This window comes from Argiope bruennichi, chromosome 10 (genome assembly GCF_947563725.1).
Source record: "Argiope bruennichi chromosome 10, qqArgBrue1.1, whole genome shotgun sequence".
Lineage (NCBI taxonomy): Eukaryota > Metazoa > Arthropoda > Arachnida > Araneae > Araneidae > Argiope > Argiope bruennichi.
Genome location: NC_079160.1, coordinates 35415856 through 35439821, shown reverse-complemented (window position 1 = coordinate 35439821; position 23966 = coordinate 35415856). Strand labels below are relative to the sequence as shown.

At 45.2% G+C, this 23966-nt stretch overlaps 71 non-coding genes across 71 annotated transcripts; all 71 read left to right on the top strand.

Annotated features, from left to right (window-relative positions):
* The first annotated feature begins 599 nt into the window (after positions 1-599).
* Trnan-guu (transfer RNA asparagine (anticodon GUU)) lies at positions 600-673 on the top strand. The gene has a single exon. It is a non-coding gene; the product is annotated as a tRNA-Asn (tRNA).
* Positions 674-1002: 329 nt separating this feature from the next.
* Positions 1003-1076, top strand: Trnan-guu (transfer RNA asparagine (anticodon GUU)). Its single transcript has one exon. It is a non-coding gene; the product is annotated as a tRNA-Asn (tRNA).
* Positions 1077-1202: 126 nt separating this feature from the next.
* On the top strand, positions 1203-1276 carry Trnan-guu (transfer RNA asparagine (anticodon GUU)). Its single transcript has one exon. It is a non-coding gene; the product is annotated as a tRNA-Asn (tRNA).
* Positions 1277-1608: 332 nt separating this feature from the next.
* Positions 1609-1682, top strand: Trnan-guu (transfer RNA asparagine (anticodon GUU)). Its single transcript has one exon. It is a non-coding gene; the product is annotated as a tRNA-Asn (tRNA).
* Positions 1683-2011: 329 nt separating this feature from the next.
* Positions 2012-2085, top strand: Trnan-guu (transfer RNA asparagine (anticodon GUU)). Its single transcript has one exon. It is a non-coding gene; the product is annotated as a tRNA-Asn (tRNA).
* A 533-nt stretch (positions 2086-2618) lies between these two features.
* On the top strand, positions 2619-2692 carry Trnan-guu (transfer RNA asparagine (anticodon GUU)). Its single transcript has one exon. It is a non-coding gene; the product is annotated as a tRNA-Asn (tRNA).
* Positions 2693-2820: 128 nt separating this feature from the next.
* On the top strand, positions 2821-2894 carry Trnan-guu (transfer RNA asparagine (anticodon GUU)). Its single transcript has one exon. It is a non-coding gene; the product is annotated as a tRNA-Asn (tRNA).
* Positions 2895-3023: 129 nt separating this feature from the next.
* Positions 3024-3097, top strand: Trnan-guu (transfer RNA asparagine (anticodon GUU)). The gene has a single exon. It is a non-coding gene; the product is annotated as a tRNA-Asn (tRNA).
* A 126-nt stretch (positions 3098-3223) lies between these two features.
* Positions 3224-3297, top strand: Trnan-guu (transfer RNA asparagine (anticodon GUU)). Its single transcript has one exon. It is a non-coding gene; the product is annotated as a tRNA-Asn (tRNA).
* A 332-nt stretch (positions 3298-3629) lies between these two features.
* Trnan-guu (transfer RNA asparagine (anticodon GUU)) lies at positions 3630-3703 on the top strand. The gene has a single exon. It is a non-coding gene; the product is annotated as a tRNA-Asn (tRNA).
* A 520-nt stretch (positions 3704-4223) lies between these two features.
* Positions 4224-4297, top strand: Trnan-guu (transfer RNA asparagine (anticodon GUU)). Its single transcript has one exon. It is a non-coding gene; the product is annotated as a tRNA-Asn (tRNA).
* Positions 4298-4426: 129 nt separating this feature from the next.
* Trnan-guu (transfer RNA asparagine (anticodon GUU)) lies at positions 4427-4500 on the top strand. Its single transcript has one exon. It is a non-coding gene; the product is annotated as a tRNA-Asn (tRNA).
* A 529-nt stretch (positions 4501-5029) lies between these two features.
* Positions 5030-5103, top strand: Trnan-guu (transfer RNA asparagine (anticodon GUU)). The gene has a single exon. It is a non-coding gene; the product is annotated as a tRNA-Asn (tRNA).
* A 128-nt stretch (positions 5104-5231) lies between these two features.
* On the top strand, positions 5232-5305 carry Trnan-guu (transfer RNA asparagine (anticodon GUU)). Its single transcript has one exon. It is a non-coding gene; the product is annotated as a tRNA-Asn (tRNA).
* Positions 5306-5634: 329 nt separating this feature from the next.
* On the top strand, positions 5635-5708 carry Trnan-guu (transfer RNA asparagine (anticodon GUU)). The gene has a single exon. It is a non-coding gene; the product is annotated as a tRNA-Asn (tRNA).
* Positions 5709-5836: 128 nt separating this feature from the next.
* Positions 5837-5910, top strand: Trnan-guu (transfer RNA asparagine (anticodon GUU)). The gene has a single exon. It is a non-coding gene; the product is annotated as a tRNA-Asn (tRNA).
* Positions 5911-6239: 329 nt separating this feature from the next.
* Positions 6240-6313, top strand: Trnan-guu (transfer RNA asparagine (anticodon GUU)). Its single transcript has one exon. It is a non-coding gene; the product is annotated as a tRNA-Asn (tRNA).
* A 329-nt stretch (positions 6314-6642) lies between these two features.
* Trnan-guu (transfer RNA asparagine (anticodon GUU)) lies at positions 6643-6716 on the top strand. The gene has a single exon. It is a non-coding gene; the product is annotated as a tRNA-Asn (tRNA).
* A 128-nt stretch (positions 6717-6844) lies between these two features.
* Positions 6845-6918, top strand: Trnan-guu (transfer RNA asparagine (anticodon GUU)). The gene has a single exon. It is a non-coding gene; the product is annotated as a tRNA-Asn (tRNA).
* A 329-nt stretch (positions 6919-7247) lies between these two features.
* Positions 7248-7321, top strand: Trnan-guu (transfer RNA asparagine (anticodon GUU)). The gene has a single exon. It is a non-coding gene; the product is annotated as a tRNA-Asn (tRNA).
* Positions 7322-7853: 532 nt separating this feature from the next.
* Positions 7854-7927, top strand: Trnan-guu (transfer RNA asparagine (anticodon GUU)). Its single transcript has one exon. It is a non-coding gene; the product is annotated as a tRNA-Asn (tRNA).
* Positions 7928-8055: 128 nt separating this feature from the next.
* On the top strand, positions 8056-8129 carry Trnan-guu (transfer RNA asparagine (anticodon GUU)). The gene has a single exon. It is a non-coding gene; the product is annotated as a tRNA-Asn (tRNA).
* A 329-nt stretch (positions 8130-8458) lies between these two features.
* On the top strand, positions 8459-8532 carry Trnan-guu (transfer RNA asparagine (anticodon GUU)). The gene has a single exon. It is a non-coding gene; the product is annotated as a tRNA-Asn (tRNA).
* A 331-nt stretch (positions 8533-8863) lies between these two features.
* Positions 8864-8937, top strand: Trnan-guu (transfer RNA asparagine (anticodon GUU)). The gene has a single exon. It is a non-coding gene; the product is annotated as a tRNA-Asn (tRNA).
* Positions 8938-9066: 129 nt separating this feature from the next.
* Positions 9067-9140, top strand: Trnan-guu (transfer RNA asparagine (anticodon GUU)). Its single transcript has one exon. It is a non-coding gene; the product is annotated as a tRNA-Asn (tRNA).
* A 128-nt stretch (positions 9141-9268) lies between these two features.
* Positions 9269-9342, top strand: Trnan-guu (transfer RNA asparagine (anticodon GUU)). The gene has a single exon. It is a non-coding gene; the product is annotated as a tRNA-Asn (tRNA).
* A 128-nt stretch (positions 9343-9470) lies between these two features.
* Trnan-guu (transfer RNA asparagine (anticodon GUU)) lies at positions 9471-9544 on the top strand. Its single transcript has one exon. It is a non-coding gene; the product is annotated as a tRNA-Asn (tRNA).
* Positions 9545-10075: 531 nt separating this feature from the next.
* On the top strand, positions 10076-10149 carry Trnan-guu (transfer RNA asparagine (anticodon GUU)). The gene has a single exon. It is a non-coding gene; the product is annotated as a tRNA-Asn (tRNA).
* Positions 10150-10275: 126 nt separating this feature from the next.
* Trnan-guu (transfer RNA asparagine (anticodon GUU)) lies at positions 10276-10349 on the top strand. Its single transcript has one exon. It is a non-coding gene; the product is annotated as a tRNA-Asn (tRNA).
* Positions 10350-10883: 534 nt separating this feature from the next.
* Positions 10884-10957, top strand: Trnan-guu (transfer RNA asparagine (anticodon GUU)). The gene has a single exon. It is a non-coding gene; the product is annotated as a tRNA-Asn (tRNA).
* Positions 10958-11085: 128 nt separating this feature from the next.
* Trnan-guu (transfer RNA asparagine (anticodon GUU)) lies at positions 11086-11159 on the top strand. Its single transcript has one exon. It is a non-coding gene; the product is annotated as a tRNA-Asn (tRNA).
* A 328-nt stretch (positions 11160-11487) lies between these two features.
* On the top strand, positions 11488-11561 carry Trnan-guu (transfer RNA asparagine (anticodon GUU)). The gene has a single exon. It is a non-coding gene; the product is annotated as a tRNA-Asn (tRNA).
* Positions 11562-11893: 332 nt separating this feature from the next.
* Positions 11894-11967, top strand: Trnan-guu (transfer RNA asparagine (anticodon GUU)). The gene has a single exon. It is a non-coding gene; the product is annotated as a tRNA-Asn (tRNA).
* A 128-nt stretch (positions 11968-12095) lies between these two features.
* Trnan-guu (transfer RNA asparagine (anticodon GUU)) lies at positions 12096-12169 on the top strand. Its single transcript has one exon. It is a non-coding gene; the product is annotated as a tRNA-Asn (tRNA).
* A 129-nt stretch (positions 12170-12298) lies between these two features.
* Positions 12299-12372, top strand: Trnan-guu (transfer RNA asparagine (anticodon GUU)). Its single transcript has one exon. It is a non-coding gene; the product is annotated as a tRNA-Asn (tRNA).
* A 129-nt stretch (positions 12373-12501) lies between these two features.
* Positions 12502-12575, top strand: Trnan-guu (transfer RNA asparagine (anticodon GUU)). Its single transcript has one exon. It is a non-coding gene; the product is annotated as a tRNA-Asn (tRNA).
* A 126-nt stretch (positions 12576-12701) lies between these two features.
* On the top strand, positions 12702-12775 carry Trnan-guu (transfer RNA asparagine (anticodon GUU)). Its single transcript has one exon. It is a non-coding gene; the product is annotated as a tRNA-Asn (tRNA).
* Positions 12776-12904: 129 nt separating this feature from the next.
* On the top strand, positions 12905-12978 carry Trnan-guu (transfer RNA asparagine (anticodon GUU)). Its single transcript has one exon. It is a non-coding gene; the product is annotated as a tRNA-Asn (tRNA).
* Positions 12979-13107: 129 nt separating this feature from the next.
* On the top strand, positions 13108-13181 carry Trnan-guu (transfer RNA asparagine (anticodon GUU)). Its single transcript has one exon. It is a non-coding gene; the product is annotated as a tRNA-Asn (tRNA).
* A 128-nt stretch (positions 13182-13309) lies between these two features.
* Positions 13310-13383, top strand: Trnan-guu (transfer RNA asparagine (anticodon GUU)). Its single transcript has one exon. It is a non-coding gene; the product is annotated as a tRNA-Asn (tRNA).
* A 128-nt stretch (positions 13384-13511) lies between these two features.
* On the top strand, positions 13512-13585 carry Trnan-guu (transfer RNA asparagine (anticodon GUU)). The gene has a single exon. It is a non-coding gene; the product is annotated as a tRNA-Asn (tRNA).
* A 129-nt stretch (positions 13586-13714) lies between these two features.
* Trnan-guu (transfer RNA asparagine (anticodon GUU)) lies at positions 13715-13788 on the top strand. The gene has a single exon. It is a non-coding gene; the product is annotated as a tRNA-Asn (tRNA).
* Positions 13789-13916: 128 nt separating this feature from the next.
* On the top strand, positions 13917-13990 carry Trnan-guu (transfer RNA asparagine (anticodon GUU)). The gene has a single exon. It is a non-coding gene; the product is annotated as a tRNA-Asn (tRNA).
* A 128-nt stretch (positions 13991-14118) lies between these two features.
* Trnan-guu (transfer RNA asparagine (anticodon GUU)) lies at positions 14119-14192 on the top strand. Its single transcript has one exon. It is a non-coding gene; the product is annotated as a tRNA-Asn (tRNA).
* Positions 14193-14720: 528 nt separating this feature from the next.
* On the top strand, positions 14721-14794 carry Trnan-guu (transfer RNA asparagine (anticodon GUU)). Its single transcript has one exon. It is a non-coding gene; the product is annotated as a tRNA-Asn (tRNA).
* A 129-nt stretch (positions 14795-14923) lies between these two features.
* On the top strand, positions 14924-14997 carry Trnan-guu (transfer RNA asparagine (anticodon GUU)). Its single transcript has one exon. It is a non-coding gene; the product is annotated as a tRNA-Asn (tRNA).
* A 531-nt stretch (positions 14998-15528) lies between these two features.
* Positions 15529-15602, top strand: Trnan-guu (transfer RNA asparagine (anticodon GUU)). The gene has a single exon. It is a non-coding gene; the product is annotated as a tRNA-Asn (tRNA).
* Positions 15603-15730: 128 nt separating this feature from the next.
* Positions 15731-15804, top strand: Trnan-guu (transfer RNA asparagine (anticodon GUU)). Its single transcript has one exon. It is a non-coding gene; the product is annotated as a tRNA-Asn (tRNA).
* Positions 15805-16334: 530 nt separating this feature from the next.
* Positions 16335-16408, top strand: Trnan-guu (transfer RNA asparagine (anticodon GUU)). The gene has a single exon. It is a non-coding gene; the product is annotated as a tRNA-Asn (tRNA).
* Positions 16409-16536: 128 nt separating this feature from the next.
* Positions 16537-16610, top strand: Trnan-guu (transfer RNA asparagine (anticodon GUU)). Its single transcript has one exon. It is a non-coding gene; the product is annotated as a tRNA-Asn (tRNA).
* Positions 16611-16738: 128 nt separating this feature from the next.
* Trnan-guu (transfer RNA asparagine (anticodon GUU)) lies at positions 16739-16812 on the top strand. The gene has a single exon. It is a non-coding gene; the product is annotated as a tRNA-Asn (tRNA).
* A 129-nt stretch (positions 16813-16941) lies between these two features.
* Positions 16942-17015, top strand: Trnan-guu (transfer RNA asparagine (anticodon GUU)). Its single transcript has one exon. It is a non-coding gene; the product is annotated as a tRNA-Asn (tRNA).
* Positions 17016-17143: 128 nt separating this feature from the next.
* Positions 17144-17217, top strand: Trnan-guu (transfer RNA asparagine (anticodon GUU)). Its single transcript has one exon. It is a non-coding gene; the product is annotated as a tRNA-Asn (tRNA).
* Positions 17218-17948: 731 nt separating this feature from the next.
* Trnan-guu (transfer RNA asparagine (anticodon GUU)) lies at positions 17949-18022 on the top strand. The gene has a single exon. It is a non-coding gene; the product is annotated as a tRNA-Asn (tRNA).
* A 128-nt stretch (positions 18023-18150) lies between these two features.
* Positions 18151-18224, top strand: Trnan-guu (transfer RNA asparagine (anticodon GUU)). The gene has a single exon. It is a non-coding gene; the product is annotated as a tRNA-Asn (tRNA).
* A 531-nt stretch (positions 18225-18755) lies between these two features.
* Trnan-guu (transfer RNA asparagine (anticodon GUU)) lies at positions 18756-18829 on the top strand. Its single transcript has one exon. It is a non-coding gene; the product is annotated as a tRNA-Asn (tRNA).
* Positions 18830-18957: 128 nt separating this feature from the next.
* Trnan-guu (transfer RNA asparagine (anticodon GUU)) lies at positions 18958-19031 on the top strand. The gene has a single exon. It is a non-coding gene; the product is annotated as a tRNA-Asn (tRNA).
* A 129-nt stretch (positions 19032-19160) lies between these two features.
* On the top strand, positions 19161-19234 carry Trnan-guu (transfer RNA asparagine (anticodon GUU)). The gene has a single exon. It is a non-coding gene; the product is annotated as a tRNA-Asn (tRNA).
* Positions 19235-19562: 328 nt separating this feature from the next.
* Positions 19563-19636, top strand: Trnan-guu (transfer RNA asparagine (anticodon GUU)). The gene has a single exon. It is a non-coding gene; the product is annotated as a tRNA-Asn (tRNA).
* A 128-nt stretch (positions 19637-19764) lies between these two features.
* On the top strand, positions 19765-19838 carry Trnan-guu (transfer RNA asparagine (anticodon GUU)). Its single transcript has one exon. It is a non-coding gene; the product is annotated as a tRNA-Asn (tRNA).
* Positions 19839-19967: 129 nt separating this feature from the next.
* On the top strand, positions 19968-20041 carry Trnan-guu (transfer RNA asparagine (anticodon GUU)). Its single transcript has one exon. It is a non-coding gene; the product is annotated as a tRNA-Asn (tRNA).
* A 328-nt stretch (positions 20042-20369) lies between these two features.
* Positions 20370-20443, top strand: Trnan-guu (transfer RNA asparagine (anticodon GUU)). The gene has a single exon. It is a non-coding gene; the product is annotated as a tRNA-Asn (tRNA).
* Positions 20444-20774: 331 nt separating this feature from the next.
* Positions 20775-20848, top strand: Trnan-guu (transfer RNA asparagine (anticodon GUU)). The gene has a single exon. It is a non-coding gene; the product is annotated as a tRNA-Asn (tRNA).
* Positions 20849-21177: 329 nt separating this feature from the next.
* Trnan-guu (transfer RNA asparagine (anticodon GUU)) lies at positions 21178-21251 on the top strand. Its single transcript has one exon. It is a non-coding gene; the product is annotated as a tRNA-Asn (tRNA).
* A 129-nt stretch (positions 21252-21380) lies between these two features.
* Positions 21381-21454, top strand: Trnan-guu (transfer RNA asparagine (anticodon GUU)). Its single transcript has one exon. It is a non-coding gene; the product is annotated as a tRNA-Asn (tRNA).
* A 932-nt stretch (positions 21455-22386) lies between these two features.
* On the top strand, positions 22387-22460 carry Trnan-guu (transfer RNA asparagine (anticodon GUU)). The gene has a single exon. It is a non-coding gene; the product is annotated as a tRNA-Asn (tRNA).
* A 128-nt stretch (positions 22461-22588) lies between these two features.
* Positions 22589-22662, top strand: Trnan-guu (transfer RNA asparagine (anticodon GUU)). Its single transcript has one exon. It is a non-coding gene; the product is annotated as a tRNA-Asn (tRNA).
* Positions 22663-22791: 129 nt separating this feature from the next.
* On the top strand, positions 22792-22865 carry Trnan-guu (transfer RNA asparagine (anticodon GUU)). The gene has a single exon. It is a non-coding gene; the product is annotated as a tRNA-Asn (tRNA).
* A 128-nt stretch (positions 22866-22993) lies between these two features.
* Positions 22994-23067, top strand: Trnan-guu (transfer RNA asparagine (anticodon GUU)). The gene has a single exon. It is a non-coding gene; the product is annotated as a tRNA-Asn (tRNA).
* Positions 23068-23195: 128 nt separating this feature from the next.
* Positions 23196-23269, top strand: Trnan-guu (transfer RNA asparagine (anticodon GUU)). Its single transcript has one exon. It is a non-coding gene; the product is annotated as a tRNA-Asn (tRNA).
* Positions 23270-23397: 128 nt separating this feature from the next.
* On the top strand, positions 23398-23471 carry Trnan-guu (transfer RNA asparagine (anticodon GUU)). The gene has a single exon. It is a non-coding gene; the product is annotated as a tRNA-Asn (tRNA).
* Positions 23472-23966: the final 495 nt, after the last annotated feature.

Here is a 23966-nt window from a genome sequence, read left to right as displayed (position 1 = left end):
GTGGCGCAATCGGCTATCGCGGCCGGCTGTTAACCGAAAGGTTGGTGGTTCGAGTTCAACCGGGGGCGAGTTTATTTTAGAAAGAATTAATTTATGTGCTTCTGAAGAAATCTTCACAGCAGATGTCTGGTTTCAGATTTTACATTCGTCTCTTTCTTCCTCTTTGGAGACGAATGAAAAACAATGCATCAGAGGAGCCTCCGTGGTGCAATTGCAAAGCGCGTTCGGCTGTTAACCGAAAGGTTGGTGGTTCGAGCCCACGCGGGGGCGAGTTGATTTTAGAAAGGATTAAAAATATGTGCTGCTGAAGAAATCTTCACAGCAGATGTGTTGTTTCCGATTTTACTTACGTCTCTTTCTTCCTCTTTGGAGACGAATAATAAACAATGCATCACAGGAACCTCCGTGGCAAGATCGGCTAGCGCGTTCGGCTGTTAACCGAAAGGTTGGTGGTTCGAGCCCACCCGGGGGCGAGGTTATTTTAGAAAGGATTAAAAATATGTGCTGCTGAAGAAATCACAGCAGATGTCTGGTTTCCGATTTTACTTACGTCTCTTTCTTACTCTTTGGAAACGAATGAAAAACGATGCACCACAGGAGCCTCCGTGGCGCAATCGGCTAGCGCGTTCGGCTGTTAGCCAAAAGGTTGGTGGTTCGAGCCCACCCGGGGGCGAGTTTATTTTAGAAAGAATTAATTTATGTGCTGCTGAAGAAATCTTCACAGCAGATTTCTGGTTTCCGATTTTACATTCGTCTCTTTTCCTCTTTGGAGACGAATGAAAAACAATGCATCAGAAGAGCCTCCGTGGCGCAATTGGCAAGCGCGTTCGGCTTTTAACCGAAAGCTTGGTGGTTCGAGCCCCCGAGGGGGCGAGTTGATTTCAGAAAGAATTAAAAATATGTGTTGATGAAGAAATCTTCTTAGCAGATGTGTTCTTTCCGATTTTACTTACGTCTCTTTCTTCCTCTTTGGAGACGAATGAAAACCAATGCACCACTGGAGCCTCCGTGGCGCAATCGGCTAGCGCGTCCGGCTGTTAACCGAAAGGTTGGTGGTTCGAGCCCACCCGGGGGCGAGTTAATTTTAGAAAGAATTAATTTATGTGCATCTGAAAAAATCTTCACAGCAGATGTCTGGTTTCCGATTTTACATTCGTCTCTTTTCCTCTTTGGAGACGAATGAAAAACAATGCATCAGAAGAGCCTCCGTGGCGCAATTGGCAAGCGCGTTCGGCTGTTAACCGAAAGGTTGGTGGTTCGAGCCCACCCGGGGGCGAGTTTATTTTAGAAAGAATTAAAAATATGTGTTGATGAAGAAATCTTCTTAGCAGATGTGTTCTTTCCGATTTTACTTACGTCTCTTTCTTATTTTTTGGAGACGAATGAAAAACAATGCCTCACAGGAGCCTCCGTGGCGCAATCGGCTAGCGCATTCGGCTGTTAACAGAAAGGTTTGTGGTTCGAGCCCACCCGGGGGCGAGTTTATTTTAGAAAGGATTTAAAATATGTGCTGCTGAAGAAATCTTCACAGTAGATGTGTTGTTTCCGATTTTACTTACGTCTCTTTCTTCCTCTTTGGAGACGAATGAAAACCAATGCACCACAGGAGCCTCCGTGGCGCAATCGGCTAGCGCGTTCGGCTGTTAACCGAAAGGTTGGTGGTTCGAGCCCACCCGGTGGCGAGTTTATTTTAGAAAGAATTAATTTATGTGCTGCTGAAGAAATCTTCACAGCAGATGTCTGGTTTCCGATTTTACATTCGTCTCTTTTCCTCTTTGGAGACGAATGAAAAACAATGCATCAGAAGAGCCTCCGTGGCGCAATTGGCAAGCGCGTTCGGCTTTTAACCGAAAGCTTGGTGGTTCGAGCCCCCGAGGGGGCGAGTTGATTTCAGAAAGAATTAAAAATATGTGTTGATGAAGAAATCTTCTTAGCAGATGTGTTCTTTCCGATTTTACTTACGTCTCTTTCTTCCTCTTTGGAGACGAATGAAAACCACTGCACCACAGGAGCCTCCGTGGCGCAATCGGCTAGCGCGTCCGGCTGTTAACCGAAAGGTTGGTGGTTCGAGCCCACCCGGGGGCGAGTTTATTTTAGAAAGAATTAATTTATGTGCTGCTAAAGAAATCTTCACAGCAGATGTCTGGTTTCCGATTTTACATTCGTCTCTTTTCCTCTTTGGAGACGAATGAAAAACAATGCATCAGAAGAACCTCCGTGGCGCAATTGGCAAGCGCGTTCGGCTTTTAACCGAAAGCTTGGTGGTTCGAGCCCCCGAGGGGGCGAGTTGATTTTAGAAAGAATTAAAAATATGTGTTGCTGAAGAAATCTTCACAGCAGATGTCTGGTTCCCGATTTTACTTACGTCTCTTTCTTCCTCTTTGGAGACGAATGAAAAACAATGCATCACAGGAGCCTCCGTGGCGAGATCGGCTAGCGCGTTCGGCTGTTAACCGAAAGGTTAGTGGTTCGAGCCCATCCGTGGGCGACTTTATTTTAGAAAGAATTAAAAATGTGTGTTGATGAAGAAATCTTCTTAACAGATGTGTTGTTTCCGATTTTACTTACGTCTCTTTCTTCCTTTTTTGGAGACGAATGAAAAACAATGCATCACAGGAGCCTCCGTGGCGCAATCGGCTATCGCGTTCGGCTGTTAACCGAAAGGTTGGTGGTTCGAGCCCACCCGGGGGCGAGTTTATTTTAGAAAGGATTAATTTATGTGCTGCTGAAGAAATCTTCACAGCAGATGTCTGGTTTCCGATTTTACATTCGTCTCTTTCTTCCTCTTTGGAGACGAATAAAAAACAATGTATCAAAGGAGCCTCCTTGGCGCAATCGGCTAGCGCGTTCGGCTGTTAACCGAAAGGTTGGTGGTTCGAGCCCACCCGGGGGCGAGTTTATTTTAGAAAGGATTTAAAATATGTGCTGCTGAAGAAATCTTCACAGTAGATGTGTTGTTTCCGATTTTACTTACGTCTCTTTCTTCCTCTTTGGAGACGAATGAAAACCAATGCACCACAGGAGCCTCCGTGGCGCAGTCGGCTAGCGCGTTTGGCTGTTAACCGAAAGGTCGGTGGTTCGAGCCCAGCCGGGGGCGAGTTTATTTTAGAAAGAATTAATTTATGTGCTGCTGAAGAAATTTTCACAGCAGATTTCCGGTTTCCGATTTTACATTCGTCTCTTTTCCTCTTTGGAGACGAATGAAAAACAATGCATCAGAAGAGCCTCCGTGGCGCAATTGGCAAGCGCGTTCGGCTGTTAACCGAAAGGTTGGTGGTTCGAGCCCACCCGGGGGCGAGTTTATTTTAGAAAGAATTAAAAATATGTGTTGATGAAGAAATCTTCTTAGCAGATGTGTTCTTTCCGATTTTACTTACGTCTCTTTCTTATTTTTTGGAGACGAATGAAAAACAATGCCTCACAGGAGCCTCCGTGGCGCAATCGGCTAGCGCGTTCGGCTGTTAACAGAAAGGTTTGTGGTTCGAGCCCACCCGGGGGCGAGTTTATTTTAGAAAGGATTTAAAATATGTGCTGCTGAAGAAATCTTCACAGTAGATGTGCTGTTTCCGATTTTACTTACGTCTCTTTCTTCCTCTTTGGAGACGAATGAAAACCAATGCACCACAGGAGCCTCCGTGGCGCAGTCGGCTAGCGCGTTTGGCTGTTAACCGAAAGGTCGGTGGTTCGAGCCCAGCCGGGGGCGAGTTTATTTTAGAAAGAATTAATTTATGTGCTGCTGAAGAAATCTTCAAAGCAGATGTCTGATTTCCGATTTTACATTCGTCTCTTTCTTCCTTTTTGGAGACGAATGAAAAACAATGCATCACAGCAGCCTCCATGGCGCGTTCGGCTGTTAACCGAAAGGTTGGTGGTTCGAGCCAACCCGGGGGCGAGTTTATTTTAGAAAGAATTAAAAATATGTGCTGCTGAAGAAATCTTCACAGCAGATGTCTGGTTTCCGATTTTACTTACGTCTCTTTCTTCCTCTTTGGAGACGAATGAAAAACAAAGCACCACAGGAGCCTCCGTGGCGCAATCGGCTATCGCGGCCGGCTGTTAACCGAAAGGTTAGTGGTTCGAGTTCAACCGGGGGCGAGTTTATTTTAGAAAGAATTAATTTATGTGCTTCTGAAGAAATCTTCACAGCAGATGTCTGGTTTCAGATTTTACATTCGTCTCTTTCTTCCTCTTTGGAGACGAATGAAAAACAATGCATCAGAGGAGCCTCCGTGGTGCAATTGGCAAGCGCGTTCGGCTGTTAACCGAAAGGTCGGTGGTTCGAGCCCACGCGGGGGCGAGTCGATTTTAGAAAGGATTAAAAATATGTGCTGCTGAAGAAATCTTCACAGCAGATGTGTTCTTTCCGATTTTACTTACATCTCTTTCTTCCTCTTTGGAGACGAATGAAAACCAATGCACCACAGGAGCCTCCGTGGCGCAATCGGCTAGCGCGTCCGGCTGTTAACCGAAAGGTTGGTGGTTCGAGCCCACCCGGGGGCGAGTTTATTTTAGAAAGAATTAATTTATGTGCTGCTGAAGAAATCTTCACAGCAGATGTCTGGTTTCCGATTTTACATTCGTCTCTTTTCCTCTTTGGAGACGAATGAAAAACAATGCATCAGAAGAGCCTCCGTGGCGCAATTGGCAAGCGCGTTCGGCTTTTAACCGAAAGCTTGGTGGTTCGAGCCCCCGAGGGGGCGAGTTGATTTTAGAAAGAATTAAAAATATGTGTTGCTGAAGAAATCTTCAAAGCAGATGTCTGGTTTCCGATTTTACTTACGTCTCTTTCTTCCTCTTTGGAGACGAATGAAAAACAATGCATCAAAGGAGCCTCCGTGGCGAGATCGGCTAGCGCGTTCGGCTGTTAACTAAAAGGTTGGTGGTTCGAGCCCATCCGTGGGCGACTTTATTTTAGAAAGGATTAAAAATATGTGCTGCTGAAGAAATCACAGCAGATGTCTGGTTTCCGATTTTACTTACGTCTCTTTCTTACTCTTTGGAAACGAATGAAAAACGATGAACCGCAGGAGCCTCCGTGGCGCAATCGGCTAGCGCGTTCGGCTGTTAGCCAAAAGGTTGGTGGTTCGAGCCCACCCGGGGGCGAGTTTATTTTAGAAAGAATTAATTTATGTGCTGCTGAAGAAATCTTCACAGCAGATTTGTGTTTTCCGATTTTACATTCGTCTCTTTCTTCCTCTATGGAGACGAATGAAAAACAATGCATCAGAGGAGCCTCCGTGGCGCAATCGGCTAGCGCGTTCGGCTGTTAACCGAAAGGTTGGTGGTTCGAGCCCACCCGGGGGCGAGTTTATTTTAGAAAGAATTAATTTATGTGCTGCTGAAGAAATCTTCACAGCAGATGTCTGGTTTCCGATTTTACATTCGTCTCTTTTCCTCTTTGGAGACGAATGAAAAACAATGCAACAGAAGAACCTCCGTGGCGCAATTGGCAAGCGCGTTCGGCTTTTAACCGAAAGCTTGGTGGTTCGAGCCCCCGAGGGGGCGAGTTGATTTTAGAAAGAATTAAAAATATGTGTTGATGAAGAAATCTTCTTAGCAGATGTGTTCTTTCCGATTTTACTTACATCTCTTTCTTCCTCTTTGGAGACGAATGAAAACCAATGCACCACAGGAGCCTCCGTGGCGCAATCGGCTAGCGCGTCCGGCTGTTAACCGAAAGGTTGGTGGTTCGAGCCCACCCGGGGGCGAGTTTATTTTAGAAAGAATTAATTTATGTGCTGCTGAAGAAATCTTCACAGCAGATTTCTGGTTTCCGATTTTACATTCGTCTCTTTCTTCCTGTATGGAGACGAATGAAAAACAATGCATCAGAGGAGCCTCCGTGGCGCAATCGGCTAGCGCGTTCGGCTGTTAACCGAAAGGTTGGTGGTTCGAGCCCACCCGGGGGCGAGTTTATTTTAGAAAGAATTAATTTATGTGCTGCTGAAGAAATCTTCACAGCAGATGTCTGGTTTCCGATTTTACATTCGTCTCTTTTCCTCTTTGGAGACGAATGAAAAAGAATGCATCAGAAGAGCCTCCGTGGCGCAATTGGCAAGCGCGTTCGGCTTTTAACCGAAAGCTTGGTGGTTCGAGCCCCCGAGGGGGCGAGTTGATTTCAGAAAGAATTAAAAATATGTGTTGATGAAGAAATCTTCTTAGCAGATGTGTTCTTTCCGATTTTACTTACGTCTCTTTCTTCCTCTTTGGAGACGAATGAAAACCAATGCACCACAGGAGCCTCCGTGGCGCAATCGGCTAGTGCGTCCGGCTGTTAACCGAAAGGTTGGTGGTTCGAGCCCACCCGGGGGCGAGTTTATTTTAGAAAGAATTAATTTATGTGCTGCTGAAGAAATCTTCACAGCAGATGTCTGGTTTCCGATTTTACATTCGTCTCTTTTCCTCTTTGGAGACGAATGAAAAACAATGCAACAGAAGAACCTCCGTGGCGCAATTGGCAAGCGCGTTCGGCTTTTAACCGAAAGCTTGGTGGTTCGAGCCCCCGAGGGGGCGAGTTGATTTTAGAAAGAATTAAAAATATGTGTTGATGAAGAAATCTTCTTAGCAGATGTGTTCTTTCCGATTTTACTTACATCTCTTTCTTCCTCTTTGGAGACGAATGAAAACCAATGCACCACAGGAGCCTCCGTGGCGCAATCGGCTAGCGCGTCCGGCTGTTAACCGAAAGGTTGGTGGTTCGAGCCCACCCGGGGGCGAGTTTATTTTAGAAAGAATTAATTTATGTGCTGCTGAAGAAATCTTCACAGCAGATTTCTGGTTTCCGATTTTACATTCGTCTCTTTCTTCCTGTATGGAGACGAATGAAAAACAATGCATCAGAGGAGCCCCCGTGGCGCAATCGGCTAGCGCGTTCGGCTGTTAACCGAAAGGTTGGTGGTTCGAGCCCACCCGGGGGCGAGTTTATTTTAGAAAGAATTAATTTATGTGCTGCTGAAGAAATCTTCACAGCAGATGTCTGGTTTCCGATTTTACATTCGTCTCTTTTCCTCTTTGGAGACGAATGAAAAAGAATGCATCAGAAGAGCCTCCGTGGCGCAATTGGCAAGCGCGTTCGGCTTTTAACCGAAAGCTTGGTGGTTCGAGCCCCCGAGGGGGCGAGTTGATTTCAGAAAGAATTAAAAATATGTGTTGATGAAGAAATCTTCTTAGCAGATGTGTTCTTTCCGATTTTACTTACGTCTCTTTCTTCCTCTTTGGAGACGAATGAAAACCAATGCACCACAGGAGCCTCCGTGGCGCAATCGGCTAGTGCGTCCGGCTGTTAACCGAAAGGTTGGTGGTTCGAGCCCACCCGGGGGCGAGTTTATTTTAGAAAGAATTAATTTATGTGCTGCTGAAGAAATCTTCACAGCAGATGTCTGGTTTCCGATTTTACATTCGTCTCTTTTCCTCTTTGGAGACGAATGAAAAACAATGCAACAGAAGAACCTCTGTGGCGCAATTGGCAAGCGCGTTCGGCTTTTAACCGAAAGCTTGGTGGTTCGAGCCCCCGAGGGGGCGAGTTGATTTTAGAAAGAATTAAAAATATGTGTTGCTGAAGAAATCTTCACAGCAGATGTCTGGTTTCCGATTTTACTTACGTCTCTTTCTTCCTCTTTGGAGACGAATGAAAAACAATGCATCACAGGAGCCTCCGTGGCGAGATCAGCTAGCGCGTTCGGCTGTTAACCGAAAGGTTTGTGGTTCGAGCCCACCCGGGGGCGAGTATATTTTAGAAAGGATTTAAAATATGTGCTGCTGAAGAAATCTTCACAGTAGATGTGTTGTTTCCGATTTTACTTACGTCTCTTTCTTCCTCTTTGGAGACGAATGAAAACCAATGCACCACAGGAGCCTCCGTGGCGCAATCGGCTAGCGCGTTCGGCTGTTAACCGAAAGGTCGGTGGTTCGAGCCCACCCGGGGGCGAGTTTATTTTAGAAAGAATTAATTTATGTGCTGCTGAAGAAATCTTCACAGCAGATGTCTGATTTCCGATTTTACATTCGTCTCTTTCTTCCTTTTTGGAGACGAATGAAAAACAATGCATCACAGGAGCCTCCGTGGCGCAATCGGCTAGTGCGTTCGGCTGTTAACCGAAAGGTTTGTGGTTCGAGCCCACCCGGGGGCGAGTTTATTTTAGAAAGGATTTAAAATATGTGCTGCTGAAGAAATCTTCACAGTAGATGTGTTGTTTCCGATTTTACTTACGTCTCTTTCTTCCTCTTTGGAGACGAATGAAAACCAATGCACCACAGGAGCCTCCGTGGCGCAATCGGCTAGCGCGTCCGGCTGTTAACCGAAAGGTTGGTGGTTCGAGAGCACCCGGGGGCGAGTTTATTTTAGAAAGAATTAATTTATGTGCTGCTGAAGAAATCTTCACAGCAGATGTCTGGTTTCCGATTTTACATTCGTCTCTTTTCCTCTTTGGAGACGAATGAAAAACAATGCATCAGAAGAGCCTCCGTGGCGCAATTGGCAAGCGCGTTCGGCTGTTAACCGAAAGGTCGGTGGTTCGAGCCCACCCGGGGGCGAGTTTATTTTAGAAAGAATTAATTTATGTGCTGCTGAAGAAATCTTCACAGCAGATGTCTGATTTCCGATTTTACATTCGTCTCTTTCTTCCTTTTTGGGGACGAATGAAAAACAATGCATCACAGGAGCCTCCGTGGCGAGATCGGCTAGCGCGTCCGGCTGTTAACCGAAAGGTTGGTGGTTCGAGCCCATCCGTGGGCGACTTTGTTTTAGAAAGAATTAAAAATGTGTGTTGATGAAGAAATCTTCTTAACAGATGTGTTGTTTCCGATTTTACTTACGTCTCTTTCTTCCTTTTTGGAGACGAATGAAAAGCAATGCATCACAGGAGCCTCCGTGGCGCAATCGGCTAGCGCGTTCGGCTGTTAACCGAAAGGTTGGTGGTTCGAGACCACCCGGGGGCGAGTTTATTTTAGAAAGAATTAAAAATATGTGTTGATGAAGAAATCTTCTTAGCAGATGTGTTCTTTCCGATTTTACTTACGTCTCTTTCTTCCTTTTATGAGACGAATGAAAAACAATGCATCACAGGAGCCTCCGTGGCGCAATCGGCTAGAGCGTTCGGCTGTTAACCGAAAGGTGGGTGGTTCGAGCCCACCTGGGGGCGAGTTTATTTTAGAAAGAATTAATTTATGTGCTGCTGAAGAAATCTTCACAGCAGATGTCTGGTTTCCGATTTTACATTCGTCTCTTTCTTCCTGTTTGAAGACGAATGAAAAACAATGTATCAGAGGAGCCTCCGTGGCGCAATCGGCTAGCGCGTTCGGCTGTTAACCGAAAGGTGGGTGGTTCGAGCCCACCTGCGGGCGAGTTTATTTTAGAAAGAATTAATTTATGTGCTGCTGAAGAAATCTTCACAGCAGATGTCAGGTTTCCGATTTTACATTCGTCTCTTTCTTCCTGTTTGAAGACGAATGAAAAACAATGTATCAGAGGAGCCTCCGTGGCGCAATCGGCTAGCGCGTTCGGCTGTTAACCGAAAGGTTGGTGGTTCGAGCCCACCCGGGGGCGACTTTATTTTAGAAAGAATTAAAAATATGTGTTGATGAAGAAATCTTCTTAGCAGATGTGTTGTTTCCGATTTTACTTACGTCTCTTTCTTCCTTTTTGGAGACTAATGAAAAACAATGCATCACAGGAGCCTCCGTGGCGCAATCGGCTAGAGCTTTCGGCTGTTAACCGAAAGGTTGGTGGTTCGAGCCCACCTGAGGGCGAGTTTATTTTAGAAAAAATTAATTTATTTGCTGCTGAAGAAATCTTCACAGCAGATGTCTGGTTTCCGATTTTACATTCGTCTCTTTCTTCCTGTTTGAAGACGAATGAAAAACAATGTATCAGAGGAGCCTCCGTGGCGCAATCTTCTAGAGCGTTCGGCTGTTAACCGAAAGGTTGGTGGTTCGAGCCCACCCGGGGGCTAAGTTATTTTAGAAAGGATTAAAAATATGTGCTGCTGAAGAAATCACAGCAGATGTGTTGTTTCCGATTTTACTTACGTCTCTTTCTTCCTCTTTGGAGACGAATGAAAACCAATGCACCACAGGAGCCTCCGTGGCGCAATCGGCAAGCGCGTCCGGCTGTTAACCGAAAGGTTGGTGGTTCCAGCCCACCCGGGGGCGAGTTTATTTTAGAAAGAATTAATTTATGTGCTGCTGAAGAAATCTTCACAGCAGATGTCTGGTTTCCGATTTTACATTCGTCTCTTTTCCTCTTTGGAGACGAATGAAAAACAATGCATCAGAGGAGCCTCCGTGGCGCAATTGGCAAGCGCGTTCGGCTGTTAACCGAAAGGTTGGTGGTTCGAGCCCACGAGGGGGCGAGTTGATTTTAGAAAGAATTAAAAATATGTGTTGCTGAAGAAATCTTCACTGCAGATGTCTGGTTTCCGATTTTACTTACGTCTCTTTCTTCCTCTTTGGAGACGAATGAAAAACAATGCATCACAGGAGCCTCCGTGGCGAGATCGGCTAGCTAGTTCGGCTGTTAACCGAAAGGTTGGTGGTTCGAGCCCACCCGGGGGCGAGTTTATTTTAGAAAGAATTAAAAATATGTGTTGATGAAGAAATCTTCTTAGCTGATGTGTTGTTTCCGATTTTACTTACGTCTCTTTCTTCCTTTTTGGAGACGAAGGAAAAACAATGCCTCACAGGAGCCTCCGTGGCGCAATCGGCTAGAGCGTTCGGATGTTAACCGAAAGGTTGGTGGTTCGAGCCCACCTGGGGGCGAGTTTATTTTAGAAAAAATTAATTTATTTGCTGCTGAAGAAATCTTCACAGCAGATGTCTGGTTTCCGATTTTACATTCGTCTCTTTCTTCCTGTTTGAAGACGAATGAAAAAGAATGTATCAGAAGAGCCTCCGTGGCGCAATCGGCTAGCGCGTTCGGCTGTTAACCGAAAGGTTGGTGGTTCGAGCCCACCCGGGGGCGAGTTTATTTTAGAAAGAATTAATTTATGTGCTGCTGAAGAAATCTTCACAGCAGATGTCTGGTTTCCGATTTTACATTCGTCTCTTTCTTCCTCTTTGGAGACGAATGAAAAAAAAAGCATCAGAGGAGCCTCCGTGGCGCAATCGGCTAGCGCGTTCGGCTGTTAACCGAAAGGTTGGTGGTTCGAGCCCACCCGGGGGCGAGTTTATTTTAGAAAGGATTTAAAATATGTGCTGCTGAAGAAATCTTCACAGTAGATGTGTTGTTTCCGATTTTACTTACGTCTCTTTCTTCCTCTTTGGAGACGAATGAAAACCAATGCACCACAGGAGCCTCCGTGGCGCAATCGGCAAGCGCGTCCGGCTGTTAACCGAAAGGTTGGTGGTTCCAGCCCACCCGGGTCGAGTTTATTTTAGAAAGAATTAATTTATGTGCTGCTGAAGAAATCTTCACAGCAGATGTCTGGTTTCCGATTTTACATTCGTCTCTTTTCCTCTTTGGAGACGAATGAAAAACAATGCATCAGAGGAGCCTCCGTGGCGCAATTGGCAAGCGCGTTCGGCTGTTAACCGAAAGGTTGGTGGTTCGAGCCCACGAGGGGGCGAGTTGATTTTAGAAAGAATTAAAAATATGTGTTGCTGAAGAAATCTTCACTGCAGATGTCTGGTTTCCGATTTTACTTACGTCTCTTTCTTCCTCTTTGGAGACGAATGAAAAACAATGCATCACAGGAGCCTCCGTGGCGAGACCGGCTAGCGCGTTCGGCTGTTAACCGAAAGGTTGGTGGTTCGAGCCCACCCGCGGGCGAGTTTATTTTAGAAAGAATTAAAAATATGTGTTGATGAAGAAATCTTCTTAGCTGATGTGTTGTTTCCGATTTTACTTACGTCTCTTTCTTCCTTTTTGGAGACGAATGAAAAACAATGCCTCACAGGAGCCTCCGTGGCGCAATCGGCTAGAGCGTTCGGCTGTTAACCGAAAGGTTGGTGGTTCGAGCCCACCTGGGGGCGAGTTTATTTTAGAAAAAATTTATTTATTTGCTGCTGAAGAAATCTTCACAGCAGAAGTCTGGTTTCTGATTTTACATTCGTCTCTTTCTTCCTGTTTGAAGACGAATGAAAAACAATGTATCAGAAGAGCCTCCGTGGCGCAATCGGCTAGTGCGTTCGGCTGTTAACCGAAAGGTTGGTGGTTCGAGCCCACCCGGGGGCGAGTTTATTTTAGAAAGAATTAATTTATGTGCTGCTGAAGAAATCTTCACAGCAGATGTCTGGTTTCCGATTTTACATTCGTCTCTTTCTTCCTCTTTGGAGACGAATGAAAAAAAAAAGCATCAGAGGAGCCTCCGTGGCGCAATCGGCTAGCGCGTTCGGCTGTTAATCGAAAGGTTGGTGGTTCGAGCCCACCCGGGGGCGAGTTTATTTTAGAAAGGATTTAAAATATGTGCTGCTGAAGAAATCTTCACAGTAGATGTGTTGTTTCCGATTTTACTTACGTCTCTTTCTTCCTCTTTGGAGACGAATGAAAACCAATGCACCACAGGAGCCTCCGTGGCGCAATCGGCAAGCGCGTCCGGCTGTTAACCGAAAGGTTGGTGGTTCTAGCCCACCCGGGGGCGAGTTTATTTTAGAAAGAATTAATTTATGTGCTGCTGAAGAAATCTTCACAGCAGATGTCTGGTTTCCGATTTTACATTCGTCTCTTTTCCTCTTTGGAGACGAATGAAAAACAATGCATCAGAGGAGCCTCCGTGGCGCAATTGGCAAGCGCGTTCGGCTGTTAACCGAAAGGTTGGTGGTTCGAGCCCACGAGGGGGCGAGTTGATTTTAGAAAGAATTAAAAATATGTGTTGCTGACGAAATCTTCACTGCAGATGTCTGGTTTCCGATTTTACTTACGTCTCTTTCTTCCTCTTTGGAGACGAATGAAAAACAATGCATCACAGGAGCCTCCGTGGCGAGATCGGCTAGCGCGTTCGGCTGTTAACCGAAAGGTTGGTGGTTCGAGCCCACCCGGGGGCGAGTTTATTTTAGAAAGAATTAAAAATATGTGTTGATGAAGAAATCTTCTTAGCTGATGTGTTGTTTCCGATTTTACTTACGTCTCTTTCTTCCTTTTTGGAGACGAATGAAAAACAATGCCTCACAGGAGCCTCCGTGGCGCAATCGGCTAGAGCGTTCGGCTGTTAACCGAAAGGTTGGTGGTTCGAGCCCACCTGGGGGCGAGTTTATTTTAGAAAAAATTTATTTATTTGCTGCTGAAGAAATCTTCACAGCAGATGTCTGGTTTCTGATTTTACATTCGTCTCTTTCTTCCTGTTTGAAGACGAATGAAAAACAATGTATCAGAAGAGCCTCCGTGGCGCAATCGGCTAGCGCGTTCGGCTGTTAACCGAAAGGTTGGTGGTTCGAGCCCACCCGGGGGCGAGTTTATTTTAGAATGAATTAATTTATGTGCTGCTGAAAAAATCTTCACAGCAGATGTCTGGTTTCCGATTTTACATTTGTCTCTTTCTTCCTCTTTGGGGACGAATGAAAAACAAAGCATCAGAGGAGCCTCCGTGGCGCAATCGGCTAACGCGTTCGGCTGTTAACCGAAAGGTTGGTGGTTTGAGCCCACCCGGGGGCGAGTTTATTTTAGAAAGAATTAAAAATATGTGTTGATGAAGAAATCTTCTTAGCTGATGTGTTGTTTCCGATTTTACTTACGTCTCTTTCTTCCTTTTTGGAGACGAATGAAAAACAATGCCTCACAGGAGCCTCCGTGGCGCAATCGGCTAGAGCGTTCGGCTGTTAACCGAAAGGTTGGTGGTTCGAGCCCACCTGGGGGCGAGTTTATTTTAGAAAAAATTAATTTATTTGCTGCTGAAGAAATCTTCACAGCAGATGTCTGGTTTCCGATTTTACATTCGTCTCTTTCTTCCTGTTTGAAGACGAATGAAAAACAATGTATAAGAAGAGCCTCCGTGGCGCAATCGGCTAGCGCGTTCGGCTGTTAACCGAAAGGTTGGTGGTTCGAGCCCACCCGGGGGCGAGTTTATTTTAGAAAGAATTAATTTATGTGCTGCTGAAAAAATCTTCACAGCAGATGTCTGGTTTCCGATTTTACATTTGTCTCTTTCTTCCTCTTTGGGGACGAATGAAAAACAAAGCATCAGAGGAGCCTCCGTGGCGCAATCGGCTAACGCGTTCGGCTGTTAACCGAAAGGTTGGTGGTTCGAGCCCACCCGGGGGCGAGTTTATTTTAGAAAGAATTAAAAATATGTGTTGATGAAGAAATCTTCTTAGCAGATGTGTTGTTTCCGATTTTACTTACGTCTCTTTCTTCCTTTTTGGAGACGAATGAAAAACAATGCATTACAGGAGCCTCCGTGGCGCAATCGGCTAGCGCGTCCGGCTGTTATAAGAAAAGTTGGTGGTTCGAGCCCCCCCGGGGGCGAATTTATTTTAGAAAGGATTAAAAATATTTGCTGCTGAAGAAATCTTCACAGCAGATGTGTTGTTTCCGATTTTACTTACATCTCTTTCTTCCTCTTTGGAGACGAATGAAAATAATGCCGAACCGGAACCTAGCGCAATCGGCTAGAGCGTTCGGCTGTTAATCGAAAGGTTGGTGGTTCGAGCCCACCCGGGGGCGAGTTTATTTTAGAAAGAATTAATTTATGTGCTGCTGAGAAATCTTCACAGCAGATGTCTGGTTTCCGATTTTACATTCGTCTCTTTCTTCCTCTTTGGAGACGAATGAAAAATAAAGCATCAGAGGAGCCTCCGTGGCGCAATCGGCTAGCGCGTTCGGCTGTTAACCGAAAGGTTGGTGGTTCGAGCCCACCTGGGGGCGAGTTTATTTTAGAAAGAATTAAAAATATGTGTTGATGAAGAAATCTTCTTAGCAGATGTGTTGTTTCCGATTTTACTTACGTCTCTTTCTTCCTTTTTGGAGACGAATGAAAAACAATGCATCACAGGAGCCTCCGTGGCGCAATCGGCTAGCGCGTTCGGCTGTTAACCGAAAGGTTGGTGGTTCGAGCCCACCCGGGGGCGAGTTTATTTTAGAAAGGATTTAAAATATGTGCTGCTGAAGAAATCTTCACAGTAGATGTGTTGTTTCCGATTTTACTTACGTCTCTTTCTTCCTCTTTGGAGACGAATGAAAACCAATGTACCACAGGAGCCTCCGTGGCGCAATCGGCTAGAGCGTTCGGCTGTTAACCTAAAGGTTGGTGGTTCGAGCCCACCTGTGGGCGAGTTTATTTTAGAAAAAATTAATTTATTTGCTGCTGAAGAAATCTTCACAGCAGATGTCTGGTTTCCGATTTTACATTCGTCTCTTTCTTCCTGTTTGAAGACGAATGAAAAACAATGTATCAGAGGAACCTCCGTGGCGCAATCTTCTAGAGCGCTCGGCTGTTAACCGAAAGGTTGGTGGTTCGAGCCCACCCGGGGGCTAAGTTATTTTAGAAAGGATTAAAAATATGTGTTGCTGAAAAAATCACAGCAGATGTGTTGTTTCCGATTTTACTTACGTCTCTTTCTTCCTTTTTGGAGACGAATGAAAAACAATGCCTCACAGCAGCCTCCGTGGCGCAATCGGCTAGAGCGTTCGGCTGTTAACCGAAAGGTTGGTGGTTCGAGCCCACCTGGGGGCGAGTTTATTTTAGAAAAAATTAATTTATTTGCTGCTGAAGAAATCTTCACAGCAGATGTCTGGTTTCCGATTTTACATTCGTCTCTTTCTTCCTGTTTGAAGACGAATGAAAAACAATGTATAAGAAGAGCCTCCGTGGCGCAATCGGCTAGCGCGTTCGGCTGTTAACCGAAAGGTTGGTGGTTCGAGCCCACCCGGGGGCGAGTTTATTTTAGAAAAAATTAATTTATGTGCTGCTGAAAAAATCTTCACAGCAGATGTCTGGTTTCCGATTTTACATTTGTCTCTTTCTTCCTCTTTGGGGACGAATGAAAAACAAAGCATCAGAGGAGCCTCCGTGGCGCAATCGGCTAGAACGTTCGGCTGTTAACCTAAAGGTTGGTGGTTCGAGCCCACCTGTGGGCGAGTTTATTTTAGAAAAAATTAATTTATTTGCTGCTGAAGAAATCTTCACAGCAGATGTCTGGTTTCCGATTTTACATTCGTCTCTTTCTTCCTGTTTGAAGACGAATGAAAAACAATGTATCAGAGGAACCTCCGTGGCGCAATCTTCTAGAGCGCTCTGCTGTTAACCGAAAGGTTGGTGGTTCGAGCCCACCCGGGGGCTAAGTTATTTTAGAAAGGATTAAAAATATGTGTTGCTGAAGAAATCACAGCAGATGTGTTGTTTCCGATTTTACTTACGTCTCTTTCTTCCTTTTTGGAGACGAATGAAAAACAATGCATCACAGGAGCCTCCGTGGCGCAATCGGCTAGCGCGTTCGGCTGTTAACCGAAAGGTTGGTGGTTCGAGCCCACCCGGGGGCGAGTTTATTTTAGAAAGAATTAATTTATGTGCTGCTGAAGAAATCTTCACAGCAGATGTCTGGTTTCCGATTTTACATTCGTCTCTTTCTTCCTCTTTGGAGACGAATGAAAAACAATGTATCAGAAGAGCCTCCGTGGCGCAATCGGCTAGCGCGTTCGGCTGTTAACCGAAAGGTTGGTGGTTCGAGCCCACCCGGGGGCGAGTTTATTTTAGAAAGAATTAATTTATGTACTGCTGAAGAAATCTTCACAGCAGATGTCTGGTTTCCGATTTTACATTCGTCTCTTTCTTCCTCTTTGGAGAAGAATGAAAAACAAAGCATCAGAGGAGCCTCCGTGGCGCAATCGGCTAGCGCGTTCGGCTGTTAACCGAAAGGTTGGTGGTTCGAGCCCACCCGTGGGCGACTTTATTTTAGAAAGAATTAAAAATATGTGTTGATGAAGAAATCTTCTTAGCAGATGTGTTGTTTCCGATTTTACTTACGTCTCTTTCTTCCTTTTTGGAGACGAATGAAAAACAATGCATCACAGGAGCCTCCGTGGCGCAATCGGCTAGCGCGTTCGGCGGTTAACCGAAAGGTTGGTGGTTCGAGCCCACCCGGGGGCGAGTTTATTTTAGAAAGAATTAATTTATGTGCTGCTGAAGAAATCTTCACAGCAGATGTCTGGTTTCCGATTTTACATTCGTCTCTTTCTTCCTGTTTGAAGACGAATGAAAAACAATGTATCAGAGGAGCCTCCGTGGCGCAATCGGCTAGCGCGTTCGGCTGTTAACCGAAAGGTTGGTGGTTCGGGCCCACCCGGGGGCGAGTTTATTTTAGAAAGAATTAAAAATATGTGTTGATGAAGAAATCTTCTTAGCAGATATGTTGTTTCCGATTTTACTTACGTCTCTTTCTTCCTTTTTGGAGACGAATGAAAAACAATGCATTACAGGAGCCTCCGTGGCGCAATCGGCTAGCGCGTCCGGCTGTTATAAGAAAAGTTGGTGGTTCGAGCCCTCCCGGGGGCGAAATTATTTTAGAAAGGATTAAAAAAATTTGGTGCTGAAGAAATCTTCACAGCAGATGTGTTGTTTCCGATTTTACTTACATCTCTTTCTTCCTCTTTGGAGACGAATGAAAAAGAATGCCGAACCGGAACCTAGCGCAATCGGCTAGAGCGTTCGGCTGTTAATCGAAAGGTTGGTGGTTCGAGCCCACCCGGAGGCGAATTTATTTTAGAAAGGATTAAAAATATGTGCTGCTGAAGAACTCTTCAAAGCAGATCTGTAGTTTCCGATTTTACTTAACTCTCTTTCTTCCTCTTTGGAGAGGAATGAAAAACAATGCCTAACAGGAGCCTCCGTGGTCCAATCTTCTAGAGCGTTCGGCTGTTAACCGAAAGGTTGGTGGTTCGAGCCCACCCGGGGGCGAAGTTATTTTAGAAAGGATTAAAAATATGTGCTGCTGAAGAAATCACAGCAGATGTGTTGTTTCCGATTTTACTTACGTCTCTTTCTTCCTTTTTGGAGACGAATGAAAAACAATGCATCACAGGAGCCTCCGTGGCGCAATCGGCTAGCGCGTTCGGCGGTTAACTGAAAGGTTGGTGGTTCGAGCCCACCCGGGGGCGAGTTTATTTTAGAAAGAATTAATTTATGTGCTGCTGAAGAAATCTTCACAGCAGATGTCTGGTTTCCGATTTTACATTCGTCTCTTTCTTCCTCTTTGGAGACGAATGAAAAACAATGTATCAGAAGAGCCTCCGTGGCGCAATCGGCTAGCGCGTTCGGCTGTTAACCGAAAGGTTGGTGGTTCGAGCCCACCCGGGGGCGAGTTTATTTTAGAAAGAATTAAAAATATGTGTTGATGAAGAAATCTTCTTAGCAGATGTGTTGTTTCCGATTTTACTTACGTCTCTTTCTTCCTTTTTGGAGACGAATGAAAAACAATGCATTACAGGAGCCTCCGTGGCGCAATCGGCTAGCGCGTCCGGCTGTTATAAGAAAAGTTGGTGGTTCGAGCCCTCCCGGGGGCGAAATTATTTTAGAAAGGATTAAAAAAATTTGGTGCTGAAGAAATCTTCACAGCAGATGTGTTGTTTCCGATTTTACTTACATCTCTTTCTTCCTCTTTGGAGACGAATGAAAAAGAATGCCGAACCGGAACCTAGCGCAATCGGCTAGAGCGTTCGGCTGTTAATCGAAAGGTTGGTGGTTCGAGCCCACCCGGAGGCGAATTTATTTTAGAAAGGATTAAAAATATGTGCTGCTGAAGAACTCTTCTTAGCAGATGTGTTGTTTCCGATTTTACTTACGTCTCTTTCTTCCTTTTTGGAGACTAATGAAAAACAATGCATCACAGGAGCCTCCGTGGCGCAATCGGCTAGAGCGTTCGGCTGTTAACCGAAAGGTTGGTGGTTCGAGCCCACCTGGGGGCGAGTTTATTTTAGAAAGAATTAATTTATGTGCTGCTGAAGAAATCTTCACAGCAGATGTCTGGCTTCCGATTTTACATTCGTCTCTCTCTTCCTGTTTGAAGACGAATGAAAAACAATGTATCAGAGGAGCCTCCGTGGCGCAATCGGCTAGCGCGTTCGGCTGTTAACCGAAAGGTTGGTGGTTCGAGCCCACCCGGGGGCGACTTTATTTTAGAAAGAATTTAAAATATGTGTTGATGAAGAAATCTTCTTAGCAGATGTGTTGTTTCCGATTTTAATTACGTCTCTTTCTTCCTTTTTGGAGACTAATGAAAAACAATGCATCACAGGAGCCTCCGTGGCGCAATCGGCTAGAGCGTTCGGCTGTTAACCGAAAGGTTGGTGGTTCGAGACCACCTGGGGGCGAGTTTATTTTAGAAAAAATTAATTTATTTGCTGCTGAAGAAATCTTCACAGCAGATGTCTGGTTTCCGATTTTACATTCGTCTCTTTCTTCCTGTTTGAAGACGAATGAAAAACAATGTATCAGAGGAGCCTCCGTGGCGCAATCTTCTAGAGCGTTCGGCTGTTAACCGAAAGGTTGGTGGTTCGAGCCCACCCGGGGGCTAAGTTATTTTAGAAAGGAATAAAAATATGTGCTGCTGAAGAAATCACAGCAGATGTGTTGTTTCCGATTTTACTTACGTCTCTTTCTTCCTTTTATGAGACGAATGAAAAACAATGCATCACAGGAGCCTCCGTGGCGCAATCGGCTAGAGCGTTCGGCTGTTAACCGAAAGGTTGGTGGTTCGAGCCCACCTGGGGGCGAGTTTATTTTAGAAAGAATTAATTTATGTGCTGCTGAAGAAATCTTCACAGCAGATGTCTGGTTTCCGATTTTAAATTCGTCTCTTTCTTCCTGTTTGAAGACGAATGAAAAACAATGTATCAGAGAAGCCTCCGTGGCGCAATCGGCTAGCGCGTTCGGCTGTTAACCGAAAGGTTGGTGGTTCGAGCCCACCCGGGGGCGACTTTATTTTAGAAAGAATTAAAAATATGTGTTGATGAAGAAATCTTCTTAGCAGATGTGTTGTTTCCGATTTTACTTACGTCTCTTTCTTCCTTTTTGGAGACTAATGAAAAACAATGCATCACAGGAGCCTCCGTGGCGCAATCGGCTAGAGCGTTCGGCTGTTAACCGAAAGGTTGGTGGTTCGAGCCCACCTGGGGGCGAGTTTATTTTAGAAAAAATTAATTTATTTGCTGCTGAAGAAATCTTCGCAGCAGATGTCTGGTTTCCGATTTTACATTCATCTCTTTCTTCCTGTTTGAAGACGAATGAAAAACAATGTATCAGAGGAGCCTCCGTGGCGCAATCTTCTAGAGCGTTCGGCTGTTAACCGAAAGGTTGGTGGTTCGAGCCCACCCGGGGGCTAAGTTATTTTAGAAAGGATTAAAAATATGTGCTGCTGAAGAAATCACAGCAGATGTGTTGTTTCCGATTTTACTTACGTCTCTTTCTTCCTTTTTGGAGACGAATGAAAAACAATGCATCACAGGAGCCTCCGTGGCGCAATCGGCTAGCGCGTTCGGCTGTTAACCGAAAGGTTGGTGGTTCGAGCCCACCCGGGGGCGAGTTTATTTTAGAAAGAATTAATTTATGTGCTGCTGAAGAAATCTTCACAGCAGATGTCTGGTTTCCGATTTTACATTTGTCTCTTTCTTCCTCTTTGGAGACGAATAAAAAACAAAGCCTCAGAGGAGCCTCCGTGGCGCAATCGGCTAGCGCGTTCGGCTGTTAACCGAAATGTTGGTAATTCGAGCCCACCCGGGGGCGAGTTTATTTTAGAAAGGATTTAAAATATGTGCTGCTGAAGAAATCTTCACAGTAGATGTGTTGTTTCCGATTTTACTTACGTCTCTTTCTTCCTCTTTGGAGACGAATGAAAACCAATGCACCACAGGAGCCTCCGTGGCGCAATCGGCAAGCGCGTCCGGCTGTTAACCGAAAGGTTGGTGGTTCCAGCCCACCCGGGGGCGAGTTTATTTTAGAAAGAATTAATTTATGTGCTGCTGAAGAAATCTTCACAGCAGATGTCTGGTTTCCGATTTTACATTCGTCTCTTTTCCTCTTTGGAGACGAATGAAAAACAATGCATCAGAGGAGCCTCCGTGGCGCAATTGGCAAGCGCGTTCGGCTGTTAACCGAAAGGTTGGTGGTTTGAGCCCACGAGGGGGCGAGTTGATTTTAGAAAGAATTAAAAATATGTGTTGCTGAAGAAATCTTCACTGCAGATGTCTGGTTTCCGATTTTACTTACGTCTCTTTCTTCCTCTTTGGAGACGAATGAAAAACAATGCATCACAGGAGCCTCCGTGGCGAGATCGGCTAGCGCGTTCGGCTGTTAACCGAAAGGTTGGTGGTTCGAGCCCACCCGGGGGCGACTTTATTTTAGAAAGAATTAAAAATATGTGTTGATGAAGAAATCTTCTTAGCAGATGTGTTGTTTCCGATTTTACTTACGTCTCTTTCTTCCTTTTTGGAGACGAATGAAAAACAATGCATCACAGGAGCCTCCGTGGCGCAATCGGCTAGAGCGTTCGGCTGTTAACCGAAAGGTTGGTGGTTCGAGCCCACCTGGGGGCGAGTTTATTTTAGAAAAAATTAATTTATTTGCTGCTGAAGAAATCTTCACAGCAGATGTCTGGTTTCCGATTTTACATTCGTCTCTTTTCCTCTTTGGAGACGAATGAAAAACAATGCATCAGAGGAGCCTCCGTGGCGCAATTGGCAAGCGCGTTCGGCTGTTAACCGAAAGGTTGGTGGTTTGAGCCCACGAGGGGGCGAGTTTATTTTAGAAAGAATTAAAAATATGTGTTGATGAAGAAATCTTCTTAGCAGATGTGTTGTTTCCGATTTTACTTACGTCTCTTTCTTCCTTTTTGGAGACGAATGAAAAACAATGCATTACAGGAGCCTCCGTGGCGCAATCGGCTAGCGCGTCCGGCTGTTATAAGAAAAGTTGGTGGTTCGAGCCCCCCCCGGGGGCGAATTTATTTTAGAAAGGATTAAAAATATTTGCTGCTGAAGAAATCTTCACAGCAGATGTGTTGTTTCCGATTTTACTTACATCTCTTTCTTCCTCTTTGGAGACGAATGAAAAAGAATGCCGAACCGGAACCTAGCGCAATCGGCTAGAGCGTTCGGCTGTTAATCGAAAGGTTGGTGGTTCGAGCCCACCCGGAGGCGAATTTATTTCAGAAAGGATTAAAAATATGTGCTGCTGAAGAACTCTTCAAAGCAGATCTGTAGTTTCCGATTTTACTTAACTCTCTTTCTTCCTCTTTGGAGAGGAATGAAAAACAATGTCTAACAGGAGCCTCCGTGGCGCAATCTTCTAGAGCGTTCGGCTGTTAACCGAAACGTTGGTGGTTCGAGCCCACCCGGGGGCGAAGTTATTTTAGAAAGGATTAAAAATATGTGCTGCTGAAGAAATCACAGCAGATATGTTGTTTCCGATTTTACTTACGTCTCTTTCTTCCTTTTTGGAGACGAATGAAAAACAATGCATCACAGGAGCCTCCGTGGCGCAATCGGCTAGCGCGTTCGGCGGTTAACCGAAAGGTTGGTGGTTCGAGCCCACCCGGGGGCGAGTTTATTTTAGAAAGAATTAATTTATGTGCTGCTGAAGAAATCTTCACAGCAGATGTCTGGTTTCCGATTTTACATTCGTCTCTTTCTTCCTCTTTGGAGACGAATGAAAAACAAAGCATCAGAGGAGCCTCCGTGGCGCAATCGGCTAGCGCGTTCGGCTGTTAACCGAAAGGTTGGTGGTTCGAGCCCACCCGGGGGCGAGTTTATTTTAGAAAGAATTAAAAATATGTGTTGATGAAGAAATCTTCTTAGCAGATGTGTTGTTTCCGATTTTACTTACGTCTCTTTCTTCCTTTTTGGAGACGAATGAAAAACAATGCCTCACAGGAGCCTCCGTGGCGCAATCGGCTAGCGCGTTCGGCTGTTAACCGAAAGGTTGGTGGTTCGAGCCCACCTGGGGGCGAGTTTATTTTAGAAAAAATTAATTTATTTGCTGCTGAAGAAATCTTCACAGCAGATGTCTGGTTTCCGATTTTACATTCGTCTCTTTCTTCCTGTTTGAAGACGAATGAAAAACAATGTATCAGAGGAGCCTCCGTGGCGCAATCGGCTAGCGCGTTCGGCTGTTAACCGAAAGGTTGGTGGTTCGAGCCCACCCGGGGGAGAGTTTATTTTAGAAAGAATTAATTTATGTGCTGCTGAAGAAATCTTCACAGCAGATGTCTGGTTTCCGATTTTACATTCGTCTCTTTCTTCCTCTTTGGAGACGAATGAAAAACAAAGCATCAGAGAAGCCTCCGTGGCGCAATCGGCTAGCGCGTTCGGCTGTTAACCGAAAGGTTGGTGGTTCGAGCCCACCCGGGGGCGAGTTTATTTTAGAAAAAATTAATTTATTTGCTGCTGAAGAAATCTTCACAGCAGATGTCTGGTTTCCGATTTTACATTCGTCTCTTTCTTCCTGTTTGAAGACGAATGAAAAACAATGTATCAGAGGAGCCTCCGTGGCGCAATCGGCTAGCGCGTTCGGCTGTTAACCGAAAGGTTGGTGGTTCGGGCCCACCCGGGGGCGAGTTTATTTTAGAAAGAATTAAAAATATGTGTTGATGAAGAAATCTTCTTAGCAGATATGTTGTTTCCGATTTTACTTACATCTCTTTCTTCCTCTTTGGAGACGAATGAAAAAGAATGCCGAACCGGAACCTAGCGCAATCGGCTAGAGCGTTCGGCTGTTAATCGAAAGGTTGGTGGTTCGAGCCCACCCGGAGGCGAATTTATTTTAGAAAGGATTAAAAATATGTGCTGCTGAAGAACTCTTCAAAGCAGATCTGTAGTTTCCGATTTTACTTAACTCTCTTTCTTCCTCTTTGGAGAGGAATGAAAAACAATGCCTAACAGGAGCCTCCGTGGTCCAATCTTCTAGAGCGTTCGGCTGTTAACCGAAAGGTTGGTGGTTCGAGCCCACCCGGGGGCGAAGTTATTTTAGAAAGGATTAAAAATATGTGCTGCTGAAGAAATCACAGCAGATGTGTTGTTTCCGATTTTACTTACGTCTCTTTCTTCCTTT